This window comes from Magnolia sinica, chromosome 4, assembly GCF_029962835.1.
Source record: "Magnolia sinica isolate HGM2019 chromosome 4, MsV1, whole genome shotgun sequence".
Lineage (NCBI taxonomy): Eukaryota > Viridiplantae > Streptophyta > Magnoliopsida > Magnoliales > Magnoliaceae > Magnolia > Magnolia sinica.
This window is the reverse complement of record NC_080576.1, coordinates 20,116,415-20,131,125: the sequence shown is the minus strand read 5'-3', so window position 1 is coordinate 20,131,125 and position 14,711 is coordinate 20,116,415.

The window sequence follows — 14,711 nt, the reverse complement described above, 5'->3', positions numbered from 1 at the left end:
GCATACGTTTTAAATTATAATACATAGATACATATAATGAGTTAGTTAATATATTAAGTAGTTATTATGTTAATTGAAGGATAATTTGTAAAAATGTTGAAAAATATTAAATGCTTCTGATATTCTAAAATGCTGTAATATCATCACAATAATATCATTCAACATATTTCTTGTGAGATTATGTGCAAGATTTTCAAAATTTCTTTCATAGTTATTATGAAATTTGAAAATATTAGTCAAAGTTAAGCTATCCTTGTATTATAATAATTTAAGTTCGAATGATACATCGAATGAATTCAACTTCTACTCATTGTCTGTAATCATGCTTTTAAGCTTAAACAATCTCCATAATAGTGATTGAATGCTTATTTTCATTTTAATTGACTTCTCATTTAGAAATAGGGTATCTAATATATGATTTTTTTATAGTAGTGGGCCATCTTAACTCTCAAATATAAGATTTTTTAAGATATGAGTTTATTGTAATAGAATTTATTTATATGCCACATAGTCCCCATCTTTGCATGATATACACAGTTTGCGCATTATATGGCGCATGTTTTCAATTATTGTAAGTGGGTCCCTTGGGTTGGTGATCTAGGCCGTTGCGATCATAGCCACCATCATCGGGGTTAGTTTTCAATTAAATGTGGACCTTTCATATATTTCTCTTCTTGATTGTCTACTTGTAGGCTATGAATTGAAAGGTAATGATTGGCTATTGAGTAGATTTTTCTGGCATGGTTCATTGACGATGGGCAACAATATAGTAGTGAACAATAGGGCCTACTTGTACGAATTAGAAATATTTGTATATATTAGATTATTCCAACTTGATACAGATCATCACTTACATTTAAGAGCCTAACAACCCTTATATCCTATTTGACACCTAAGAACTAGGTGAAATCTGAGGTAATTATACTAATCTACCTTACACATGACACACTGATGATACCCGAAACAATCTTATTATTAACTACATCACTAAAATCATACTCATAGAATGATTTGAATTGTCGAAATGTTGACCATTTAAATGAACAGCTAAAAAACATTAGCGAGTCACTCATTTGTGATCCTTATGTCTGTCGCTCACTAGAGGATCAAAATTTTCTCATTTTCAGTGAAAGTATATATTTTAATGGACTTATTACAATCATTCTATTAAACGTTACATGTATATACTACTTTAGGATATTAAAGTTGATTTTAAAATCAAATTCAAGCTTCTATGAATATACTTAAGAATTTCAACACATTTTAAATACGAGGATGAAATACAATTTTGGAATTTTAATAGATTCAAATTATAAGCTGCCAAATACAATTGAAAGTTTCAATTTACATGGATTCTAGTGAAATTTTGCATTGATTTACCCAAATAATATAAGGAAAATTGACAATATATATATATATATATATATATATATATATTTACACATGCAGGCACACCCCACACACTCACGCTAGTGGAATTTCACCACTTATGGGTATTCGAACCCTTGACCAGGAGTTGAAACTCCTGAGAGTATACCACCCGAGCAAGAGTAACGACCCCAAGGGAAATTGATAATGATTATAAATTACTTTTCTTATTTTCGGACAACAGTTGCGTTGATCATAATGATAACAATTTTATATTATTTGATTTATCATAGTAAAATTAGAATAATATTAATTTATCATTCATTCAATGTTAAATCATCATCAAATAAATTGATATTATTATTTAGATGGAGATTTTTATAGTAATTATATAAAAAAAGTATAATAATTATAAATTACTTGTCTGTTGAAAACATATGCAATTGACTGACCATTCCTATATTTAATTTGATAGTGATAAATTAATAACAATGACACAATTAATTTACATTACTAGAGAAATGACAAAAAAATAAAAACCTAAGTATTAGCCTTTTTTTTTTTTTTTTTTTTTTTTTTTTTTTTTTAAACACACCGCACGCACCCATGCATTCACACCACTATATTTTCACCCCACTATGTACTCTAACCCATGATCTCATGTTAAAGTCCTGTGAGTCTACCTACCACATTGGCATGAGTAAGGATGAAATCCCTTTGAATGACTAGTTTATTTGAGTGTGTGGAGCAGCACACGGTCACGGGAGTGATGATTAATGCGTCTGTCATAACATGAAGAATGAAAGGGTACAGCTATACACCATTACTCAGTGTATAGTTTATCATCCAGGAGTTAATTTGAATGTCAGGCCTGTATATGCACTCATGGATGAATGTTAACTAAATCCAAACCGTCTAGATAGTGGGACCTACTGTTGATTGGGCATGGCACTAAATTCTAATTGATTGACACATCCTAACTTCTGATAAATGGACATTCATCCATTGAATTCTGACCACTGGCTATTTTATATCTTTTTTCATCCGTTTAGCCTGATGTTTGTGTTATGACCCATCTACATTGGGATCCACATTTTGTAAAGTTTATATTTATGAATCATGTCAGTTCATCATCCACCGTCCACTTTCCAAAGGATCATAACAGACGAGCACAAGAAATTGTGCTCCCACGGTGTAAGATATTGTGCTCCTATCCCATCTTGATTGTTTTGTGCGGTGTGAAAGCAATATAAGTTTTCCAACAGGTCTTGAGAAAGGTCAATCTTTTTTCAGATCAAAACCCAAAAAGATTATATTTGTAGATTTGATAAGATGGAACAAAAGTCAACGTGCCAACGTGGCATCTGGGTATGAGATATTGGCCATTCATCATCTGGGGTACACCATAAACGAGCCGTAGTGCAAAAATCTAGCTTTTCCACTGATCAGCTGGTCACGTATGCATGTGGAAACTGTCCACTGTCATTTTTTATTTTTTTATTTTATTTTAAGGGTTTAGGGTTTAAGGTGGCCCATCTGATGAGTGTACTAGAATGGTTTCTGGTCCAAGGAATGTTCACTGAGGGACCAACCTGATGAATGGTTCAGATGGCGATGGGAAAATCTGCCTTTTCAATCTCTTCTTCGGCAAGTTCAAGAAGATGCTTTTTCGTCTCTTCTCTTGTATTAGTTCTTATAAAACCATAGAATACATCCACACTTATTGCAATAGGATGCACAGAAATTTTAGCCATTGATCAGGGTAATTTGTATTAATCCAAACCGTTTGTTTGATGGGCGTCGCCATGTATGTCAGATAAACAAGAAAACTAGTATATTGAAATATATAAAGCCTTGGATTTACCAAATATTATGCAGACTGTCCACATTCAAACAAAAAGAGTAAAATGATGAACATGTCAAAATATTCCAATCCAAAGTTCTACTTTTCTATTTATACCATCTATGATGTGAGTCCCATCGTATAAACGGCTAAGATCTTCCAAATATGACATATATCCAAAGAATAAGGCCCCAACGTACTCTACAGCAATTCTTCGTGATGTATTCCAGAAAACCAATCTGAGGACACATCCGTCCGTGAAAATCTTGTCTTATTAACTGAAAGTCATGAGAGAGAGAGAAGAGAGAGGGATGGATATGGTCTAGTTACATGGTAGGGAAGGATTTGGTGGCGGGCCCCACCACCATGTGTTGGCATTCTAATGAGACATGGTTTGGCTTTTCCACGACAATAATGCTAGATAAATCTGTAAAAAAGATAGAGTAATGTGTGATGAATGGTGTAAGAAAGAGGAGGTGGACCAATCAAAATTAGAGGTCTTTTTGGGTGAATGCAATCATCGATCTTCTTGGGGAAATGGATTGGCTACTCCCCCTAGACCATCCAATGGCTGGTAGTTGTTGCTGTGGGCCCCACCATGATGTATGTGTTTCATCCATGCTGTCCATCTATCTTTTACAGATCATTTTAAGGTAGGAGCCCAAAAATGAGGTACATTCCAATCTCAAGTGGACCACATTACAGGAAACAGTGTTGAATGAGCGTCGAACATTAAAAACATTTTGGGGGCCATAAAAGTTTTGAATCAAGTTGATTTTTGTTTTTTCCTTTCACCTGGGCCTGTATGACCTAATCAACGGATTGGATGTCAAATAAACAGTACAGCGGGCCTTAGGAGAATTTTAATAATGGATATTCAATCACTATTGTTTTCATGTGGTGTGGTCCACCTGAGATTTATATAAGGGTTCATGGATGAAACACATACATCATAGTGGGCTCACAGAGCATCAACCATCAGCCATCCCTCTCATTTTTTGAATCAAGCCCTAAAGTTATTGATAAAAATGGATGAAACACATACATCATTAGTGAGGCCCACAGAGCATCGACCATCAGCCCCGGGCCGGTGCCAATCCGTTTCCTCTTCTTGGACCTTAATAGACGCCCGACAAGCATGATTGGCTCATCTCACCCAACTAACTTCTCTAATGCATTAAATGCCAAAAGGCCCTTTTGACTCTTTGACACTTTCTGAGGTCCATATGCTATATGTACTCCAAAGAAAGGGAGAGGAGAATTGCAAGTGCCATTTGCCACTAACTATGAAATAAGGAACACGTGACCATTTTTGGAACCGTTCATCACAAGGTCCACACCTTGTGTACATGCCACGTCTCAAAATCAGGTGGTTCTGATCTTCATGTGGGCCACACTTGTATACATAATCGAATAGTTGGTTGGTTCATTTATTTTGTACAAGTGGGGCCCATACAATGGTCCATTCATCTATACGATGGTGACCAGCTGATGAGCGGCTGTGATCTTGCACACCTCGTTTCAACGTGTGAGGCGGCTTCCCTGAGAAAGGGTGAGAAGATATTTGCAAGGGATAAACAGGGAAAATGAGAAAGGGAAAGAGATGTTACTTTCGTGATGTAGAGCGTTCACGGGTTTCCCTTGACTCCACAGGCCTCACTCCGTACTCTGGCGGATTTTGATTGATGATACACAGGCACTTAGAAATTGCAGAAGTTGTATACAAATAGTCAAATTAAGTCGTTCAAATTATGGTAATCAATGTAGATGTATCATGAACCAAAACTTAAAATTTATTTGATTATCTAACTATTAGGTTGGTGGACATTTATTGAAGGGTTATAAATGAAAATATCCAACGGTCCTTCTTTCACAAACAAATATTCATGAAAATATATTTAGTTAATATATGTCACATGTACAATTTCGGAGTGCTTGTATATCAATTGTCATACGCAGCCCAAGTATCATATAACCCCTCATACACGTCCCTCCCTCTCTAATAAAATAGGTGCATTACAAAGTTGGGTGCTCGCAAACATGTAAGGTATGGTGGTCCTAAGTTGTATGAGCAATCATAGGCAGTCTAGTCCTAGTTGTGCACACGTGAAGGTTTATGGTACTATATCTGGACTATCTATTAGGTCCAGCCCATTCTGCATAGGTCTAGTGACCAAAAAATCACAATCATCATTTAATTCCAAATAACCAGATGATAAATGGCCTATAGGATGGACAGTCGGGGATTAATTATATAAAGTGGGTCCTGCAAAAATAGTAAAGCTCTCATTTGGGGGGCCCATCCGAGCCTACGGCTTTCCTTTACTGGCGAGGAATCCGAATGACGCGAAGCGAATTTCCTTCCCTTCTCTCTCTCCACTTAGTAGAGAAAATCAATGTATTAACAAAATCCAAAACTTGAAAATAAGGTATTTAAATACCTCAAATCTTCTCAATAAACATTCTACTTGTGAAAGAAATAGCCAAAATGCCAAGAGCATAAAAAACTAGCCAAAATGGAGTAATAACTGTTGTTAAAAGGATGTCTTTAATATTTGCGTTACTCGACCAGTCGAGGGGCTGGCTCGATTGGTTCGAAGCCCGCTCAACTCAAAGTCTAGCGAATATGTATTTTGGTTGCCCGGGATGCTCGACCAGTCGAGGGTCAGGCTCGACCAGTCAAAGCCCTCCTTCGACTAGTCGAGGTTACGTAGATGGTGCTCAATTTTCTCCGCAGACTGCGTAAGTTTGAAGCGATTTCTAGGGAGGTGCGTAAGTGGAGTTTCTCCGTCTATAAATAGGAGTCTCTAAGACTATTCTAAGGGATTCTAAGACTTCCTAAAGATTTTCTAAGGGTTTCTAAAATAGTTCTAGGGTTATCAAAGAAAGTAGCAGGGGTGAGATTCAAGGTTGTTTGAATCGGTTAAGTCCTCTCTCTTTGTAATTTCTATTTTCACAGTGGATTTTTGTTGCTTTGTGTTGTGGTTTTTTCTCTAAAGGGTTTTCCATGTTAAATCTTTATGTTCTCTTGTGATTGTTTGGTGCTTTTGAATTGCTATCATAGATCCATATCTGTGTGATTTCGCAGCACAAATCCCCAATAATAACGAGAGTATCTTTGTTGTGTACGGATCTAATGGTGCAAGCTCATGGGCCCCCAACAAAAGGCTCCATCTTCCCCACAAGTCCAATACAAACAATTATATATAGTCCACCTTCAATTCTTATTACTTATATATATAAAATAAAAGGCTCCATCATCCTCCAGATCTAATACAAATTTTGTATGTGATTTACTTTCGATTGAGAGCATAGAATGATGGGTCCATAGCTTTGTTAGTGATTCCAACTTAGAAACATTTTGCCATTGTCATTCACTCTTTATTATGATCGAATTTGTAAGCCTACTTAGGTATTGACCCTTTATTTATAGGATTGAATTCTTGGCAATGAATATTTATTTAGCTCAATATTAAGGTCTGATTCCCTTTTATTGTCACAGATCATGTTGTATATTTAAATTGGTTGACTTCATCATCATGACTACAACTAATATGGATGCGACAAGATTCAAACCCAATAACGCTCTGTACCCAATATAGATGTGGTGACTAGAGTCCACTACCCCCGCTATTAATTCCATCACCATAACTATATGAACTATATAGATTGATTTTTAGGGGCCTAGCAACTTAACAAAATTTCTGCCTGCCCACCGACTTTCGGAATCTTTCTAATTTAGGCTGTGAAATGCAATCCACTTCATTTCAACTAATAAAAAAAAGTTGGTATGCTAATATTAGTAAGAATAACTAAGTTGATATATAGCCTATTTGAAGCTTTCATAACATATATGAGCCTGTTTATTCATTCATTTATTTTTTTTAAAAAAAATAGGACTTTCATTAATTCTTTTCTTCAACCCATTCAATCACTATGGGTCATCCCTTATCAATGTAATGGGATGTGTCTATTTATCTATCTCTTAACTCAAAAGTGGATCAAGTTTGAGATTAAGACGGATTCATAGTCTTAATAAGAGAATTCCTATCAATAGCAAAAAAAAAATAGTAATTTTGCATTTTGTACAAATATAATCTATAAACCAAGATGAATAAGAGCAAATATATATTTTTATGCACACCTACTCAGATTGACCCATGCCATACTTTATATTTGTAAGATGATATGAACTAGCGAGCAATCCGCCAGCTACATCATGGGCATGCTAGAATGTAAATAAGCACAAAGATGATATTTCATGGTTTGTAATTACCTAACCATGAGTAATCATCTTAATAGAAACCATGGAGAAGGTTCTTTTGCCCATTCTAACCATAATATCTTAATAATATATGGAAATTTGGTTGATTTCGATATTCTTTATAAGACAAAACTCTTATAAGTAGGAGACTTCTTCAATTCTTTTTCCTGGTCCAGCTGGACATCCTGGACTGAACTAAAGGCCTCTGAATCAACCGCTAAAAAGGTAAATTAAGACATGATCTGAATGCATAGGATCACCCAATATATATTTGACCCTAAGAGTCTAAACTGAACACAATGAATGGTCAATATCAACTATCAGATGGTCCATGAATCCAAATGCAACTGATATCACTCTCTCTCTCTCTCTCTCTCTCTCTCTCTCTCTCTCATATATGTAGATAAAGCACACGTGGCAAGATTGGATTGATCAAGATAGAAAGAGCATGCTGCATGTATTTGTACAGGACGTACGGTCAGAAATTTGAACGGTCAGGATTGCCTTACAACCATGTAATGTATAGCTTTCTAGAGTCAAAACCATTTAAAACTAACATAAGAATCTAGCCCCAGTACATGTGGAGAGGAATTGCGTACAAGGTCTTGCTCAATGACAAATCTATAGTTGACTCGTGAGTCGCCTAAATATGGGTCCGCGTCAACACAAATGGGTCAACCCAAATGAGCCATTGGAGTTGAGCCGATCTACACTAGATGGGGCTCTATCAGAATCTGGACTCATTAGAGAGGGTCTACACCTGGATGGCTATATGGACCGGTTCCTCAACCTTTCAAAAGCGACGTGATTTCACGTGGCCTTGACCTGACTTTTAAACGACTTTGATCTTCACACACCCAAAATGGACCAGACCTAAATGTATTCAAGCCCAAACCATATTCAAACTTACGGCGCCTGTCTAGTACCTGTACCCAACTAACCGGGTCCGGGTATTTCTAGGTCATTTCCTTTCAGATCTGGGTCTCATTCTTGAAGACCGGCCCGGATCTACATCAGATAGCTAGGGTTTATGTATCCATCACGTACACACTGCGTATTTAGATCTAGTATCTTATTTGAATGAGGTCGAATATGAACATTGACATGATCGGCCCACCCCAATGGATGGATTGAATCCCATACACAGATGCTATTTTGACACCCGTGGGGTGTTAATGGTCTCTTTTGCATGCATGTGGATTAGGAAACCTTATTATATTAATAGAAAAATGAATATATATTTAATATAATAGAATATTATTTTTAAAATTAACCATACCCGACCTGACGTGATATTAACCGGGTCCAAGATGATGGACCTCATTTAACCCAACTAGACCCGAATTTAATCGGGTCAGAAAAGGTGAGACCCGGACCCAAATTAAACAGGTCCCAAATGACAAGACCCGGACCTGACCCAATTGCTTGATGGGTCTAAAAGCTTGGACTTGAAGCTGTTAAAATCAGGCTGGATCCATCGGAATACCCACGGATCCGGGTACAGGTACCCATAGTCAGTCCCACGCAAGCTTAGATAAACGTCTAATGCTATTACACGTGTGCAAAGGTGCGCATATGCGTTGCGCAGGTGAGCATGACTATAAACTGAATGCTGAGGTGCATACTAATTCGCACAGAACTTGTGTAAACTTTTTTGAGAACTCATCATACCGGATGTGACTCCAAAATTGGAACGGTCCACATGAAGAAGAACTCATGAAATACCCAGGCACATTTTGTTCTTCAATCCAAAATTTTGGTTGACCCTGAAAAATGAAAACAGTTTCCTCTCTTTCTTTGCATTTTTCTTTTTCATGACCCGTTAAAATTTTATATCAGGGTTCCACAGGATTTTATAGGATTCCACGTCACATGGACAGTTAGAATTAGATTATAATGACACGTAAACTTCTTAAAGTGTGAAGTGACCGAAATGCCCTTGCCTATTGTTTTTATAAGAAGTGGTGTAGAGCATTGTGGGGCCAACATGGTTTGTTTATCGCATCCAGGCCATCCAACAACAGGTGCATCCTATTGTGTTAATATGATTTACCACAAAAATACAAGGTTGATACAATCATCAGGTCAGCAGCATGTGAATTTGCCGGCAATGTACATCGTTTTATGGTGTGGTCCACCTGATGGTTGAAAGTTGAAACGGCCTGAATTTTTGTAGTCAGAGAATCATGGAAAGGCATGCCTGTTTGAAGAACTGGATGCCGTACGCACATACACACACCATGTAGATCCTATAACGCATGACAACTGCTTACCAAGTTAAAAAAGGCAAAGTGTAATTTAGACATTTTATTACTAAGGGAAGCTCATTTTAAGAGTTATTATAAGTTGAGGCACTGTTTGATAAAAGCAATACCTTGGGGAATTTTGAGGTAACTTTATTTTTTTTTCTTTTCTCTTAAAGAAAATTTACCACAAATTCTTCTTAGATGCTGATTTTATCGAGTAAGTCTAGATAGTGATTCTTGCAGGATGAAATTACTAAAATGCTCACATACTTGTTTTTTTTTTTTTTCAAAAAAGTAATAAAGTTGAGACTTGTGAGGCTCCCATGGTAAAAAGTTTTAATAACAAACACACCTACATTCCACAAGCTCACATACACACCCACCCACTCTCCAGGGGCACTCAAATCCATGATTTCTATTGTCATTGGATTCCAGCCAACAGATGAAGATCAATGTAGAATTATACCTTCTGATGAATCTACAAAAAAATAGAGAAGATATGAACAATAGAGGAGGACCTTTGATGCCTAAGTAAAGCTTACCAATGATATTGAAGATGTGGATTAGGGTTTAGGTCAAACTTTTTTTTTTCTTATCAATTCTTTGGTTTAAAGTAGTCGTATGTATAGGGTCTGGGATGAGGTTCTGAATTGTTGTCTCTTAATGTATTATGTTAGAGAGCATGTTTTGACTAGACGCTTATCTCGGATATGTCTCTGAAGACGTCGTTGAACCTTCATCTATTGGAGTAATCTTCGATCGAGATCAGAATAGATCCTTCTCACCTGGATTTGTTGCAAAAAATATTGATTTTAATAAAATATATTTCAATAATAAAATAATATATAATATATAAAAGGTTGTTTTGAAAAATACTTTTTTGTGGGTTTTTGGAAATAGTCCCATAAGGAAAAGAGAAGAGAAAAATCTGTGATTTATATGAAGGATGTGGAGTATTATAATATTTACATACCTAGTCCGTGGACTATGGACCTCGCGTGCGCTCGCGCTCGGGCTCGGTCTCGGTCATGGGCTCGGGCTCGGTGCGAGGGCGTGGGCATGTGAGGCAGTGTGGCTGTAGAGGCGCTAGTGGCGCACTTTGCACTTCGGACTGGGAGAGAAATCTCTTAGTATAAATAGAGGGACTGAAAAAAGCTGTTGCAACAGAAACTGTAACAGCTGAGCTATTAGTGTAGGGTCCAGCTGTAACTGCTACATGGCTAGCCCAACAGCTAGAAAACGGCTAGCTGTTGTCTCACAGCAGTCAACATGCAATAGCTTAATGGCCCATGCACAACAGTCAGAAAATGGCCATAAAACGACTAATTTTTCAATAGTCAGAAATGACTTAATGGAATTTAAGTCTCTGGACCATAACCCTCTAGCCACCATAGCCTATAAAAGGAGGACCTGGATGGGTTTCCAAACCATCTCAACTCACTCCAGCAAACCCATATGAACTGAGACAGCCAGCTCCTCTCCACTCATATATTCTAGTGTTTCCAACAACATAGAAATGCTTAAACCTTAGCTTGAAGAACAGACCAGCGGTGTGGTCTAGGACGGTTCAACTGAACCAGTGGCTGAAGATTTAAACTGACCTGTGTAGAAGTCGAAACTATTTTTTCTCTTCTTTTCTTCTTCTATTGGGATTTTTTCTTTATACTGTAATACTGCCAGAAAGTGTGAAATTGAGTTCCATTTGGTGGGCCTTCGTGTTTGTTGAACGTAGACCCACACCAGGCTCATCATATCCTAGAAGCTGTTTACCTGTAACCTATCAGCATACTCAATTCACTTAAGTAGGGGCAAATAATGCTTTAAGGACAACGTTTCAGACGTGCTTCAGCCTGTCCTGATTTCTGATTATTTCGCAATTTTCGGTTTCCACATTATACAGAAATACATTAATCTGTATAATTTTCAACAATCTTAAAGCGTTATTTTTCTGATGGAAGCCGACAGTGTTTCATCCATCAAGTTGATGAATCAGGACTTGATACGTCTTGATCAGTTCGATGGAACCAATTTTACAAGATGGCAAGACAAGCTAAAATTTCTCCTGATGGCGCTGAAGATCTATTATATATTAGATCCAAATTTGCAAGCACTACCTGAAGCATCTGACAAAGACACACTTGAACAAGTGACTTCCCGCGCCAAAAGAGCCGAAGACAAACTCTTGTGTCGAGGACACATTCTGAACGCTCTCTCCGACTGCCTGTACGATCTGTACCAACAGACATCATCAACAAAGGAGATCTGGGCCGTTCTGGAATTCAAATAGAAGGTTGAAGAAGAAAGTACCAACAAGTTTCTCATCGCCAGGTATTTTGACTTCAGGATGGTAGATAATAAACTGTTGCTGCCCAAAATCCAAGAACTGCAGCTAATAGTAAACAAAATCAAAGCGATAAAAATCGATCTTCCTGAATTATTCCAAGTCGGGCTATAATCGTCAAATTGCCACCGATGTGGAAAGACTATAGAAAAAAGTTGCTGCATAAAACTGAGGATACACACTGGAATAAATCCAGAAACACTTCAGGATTGAGGAAGAATTCCGTAACTGCGATAGAAAAAATGATAACGGGAATACCTCGTCCAAGGTATATGCTGTAAAAAATACTAATAACAAACATCTCGAGAAGGACGATTCCCTGAAACCTAATAAAAGAAAATTTAAGAAGAACGGAAAGTTCAAGGGCCCATGCCACGTCTGTGGAAAAATTGGGCACTATCATGGCTATGATCACTGAGGTGAATGCCATCCAAGGCAAAGTTTCAGGTTGGTGGTATGATACTGCTGCTACTGTACATGTGTGCTACGACAAATCAGCGTTTAAAACCTATGAGGAATTGATCGATGGTCAAGAAGTCTAAATGGGTAATGAAGTCCGATCGAAGGTCGTCGGCAAATGAATTGTCAAACTGATATTCTCCTCTGGAAAGAAAATGATTCTAACTAATGTACTGCACGTCCCAGACATGAGGCGAAACTTAGTTTCTAGGGATCTTCTGGGAAAACCAGTCATACGGGTGGTTATGAGTCAAGTAAACTGATTCTGTCCAAAAATAGAAATTTTGTTGGAAAGGGATATGCTTGTAACGGAATGGTTAAGTTTTCTCTAAATGAAAGTAGCACTTTTGCATATATGGTTGAATCCGTTGGACTGTGGCATGATAGACTAGCTCATATTGGGTATAGTACCTTGAAGTTCATGGCTAAGAATGGTTTAATCTCATACACAGATAATGAAACCGAAAAATGTGAAGTGTGCATAAGATCCAAAATGACAAAGAAACCTTTTCCAAGTGTTGAAAGATCGTCTCAAGTATTGGATCTTGTGCACAGTGATATCTGTGAGTTAAACGGTATTTTTACTCGTGGAGGTAAACGGTACTTCATAACCTTTATAGATAATTGCTCTACGTATGTGTATGTGTACCTATTAAAGAGCAAAGATGAAGCATTAAACATGTTTAAAATATATAAAGCAGAAGTAAAGAATCAACTGAATGAGAAGATAAAAATTCTTCGTAGCGATAGAGGAGGAGAATACTTCTCCAATGAATTTGATAACTTCTGTGAAGAACATGGACTGATATATCAATGTACAGCGCCATACACACCTCAACAAAACGGAATAGCTGAAAGAAAGAATAGAACATTAGTAGAAATGGTCAACTCAATGCTGATAAGAGCAAAGTTGCCACTAAGTCTATGGGGAGAGGCACTGCTTGCAGCATGCCATATAATAAACAGAATTTCATCTAAAAAATATAAAATATCTCCATATGAAACGTGGAGAGGTAGAAAACCTAACCTAGAATATCTAAAAGTGTGGGGGTGTCTTGCATATTGCAGAACCCCTGATCCAAAAAGAACTAAGTTAGGACCAAGAGCTATTAAGTGCGCCTTCGTAGAGTATGCACAAAATAGTAAAGCTTATAGACTTTTAGACATAGAGTCTAATACAATAATAGAATCAAGAGATGTTGAGTTCTTTGAGAATTCACTATCCTTGAAGTCAAAGAATAATGAAATCAAAACTCCTAATAGAGAACCAAATAGTACAGCTCTACAGATAGTGGAAGCTCCTATTAAGCCTCGTAGGAGTCAAATGACAAGAATAAAAAAGAGTCTAGGAGATGACTATATAGACTCACAACGTGTCATTTTCCATCTTGTAGAAGGAGATAGAGAAAATGTTATAAGAAAAATACCTATAGTAATGACTATAAAAGATGATCCTAAAACATATAAAGAGATCGTATCCTCTAGAGACTCAGCTTTCTGGAAAGAAGCGATAAACGATGAAATGGAATATATACTATCAAATCAAACGTGGGAACTAGTTAACTTACCTCCAGGTTCTAGACCCATAGATTGTAAGTGGGTATTTAGGAAGAAATATCACAATGATGGGACTATCCAAACCTTTAAAGCTCAACTAGTAGCTAAGGGTTTTAGACAAAAAGAAGGGATAGATTACTTTGACACATACTCTCTTGTAGCTAGGATAACATCCATTAAGATATTATTTGCGCTAGCTTCTATACATAATCTTCACGTCCACCAAATGGATGTAAAGACCGCATTCCTGAATGGTGACCTCAACGAGGAGGTATATACGGAACAACCTGAAGGATTCGTTCTACTGGGAAGTGAAAACAAAGTATGTAAATTAGTCAAATCATTGTATGTATTAAAATAAGCACCAAAACAGTGGCATGAGAAGTTTGATTCCAAAATACTATCTCATGGTTTCATGCATAATGTAGTTGACAAATGCATATATTCTAAAGTAGATGGTAGTTACATCGTTATTATTTGTTTGTATGTTAATGATATGTTAATAATAAAAATAAAATGGAAGGTGTGACTGAAACAAAGAGGTTTCTATCTTCCGTATTTAAAATGAAGAATCTTGGACAAGTTGATACCATTCTTGTTATCAAAGTTAAAAAATATTGTGGGGGTTATGCT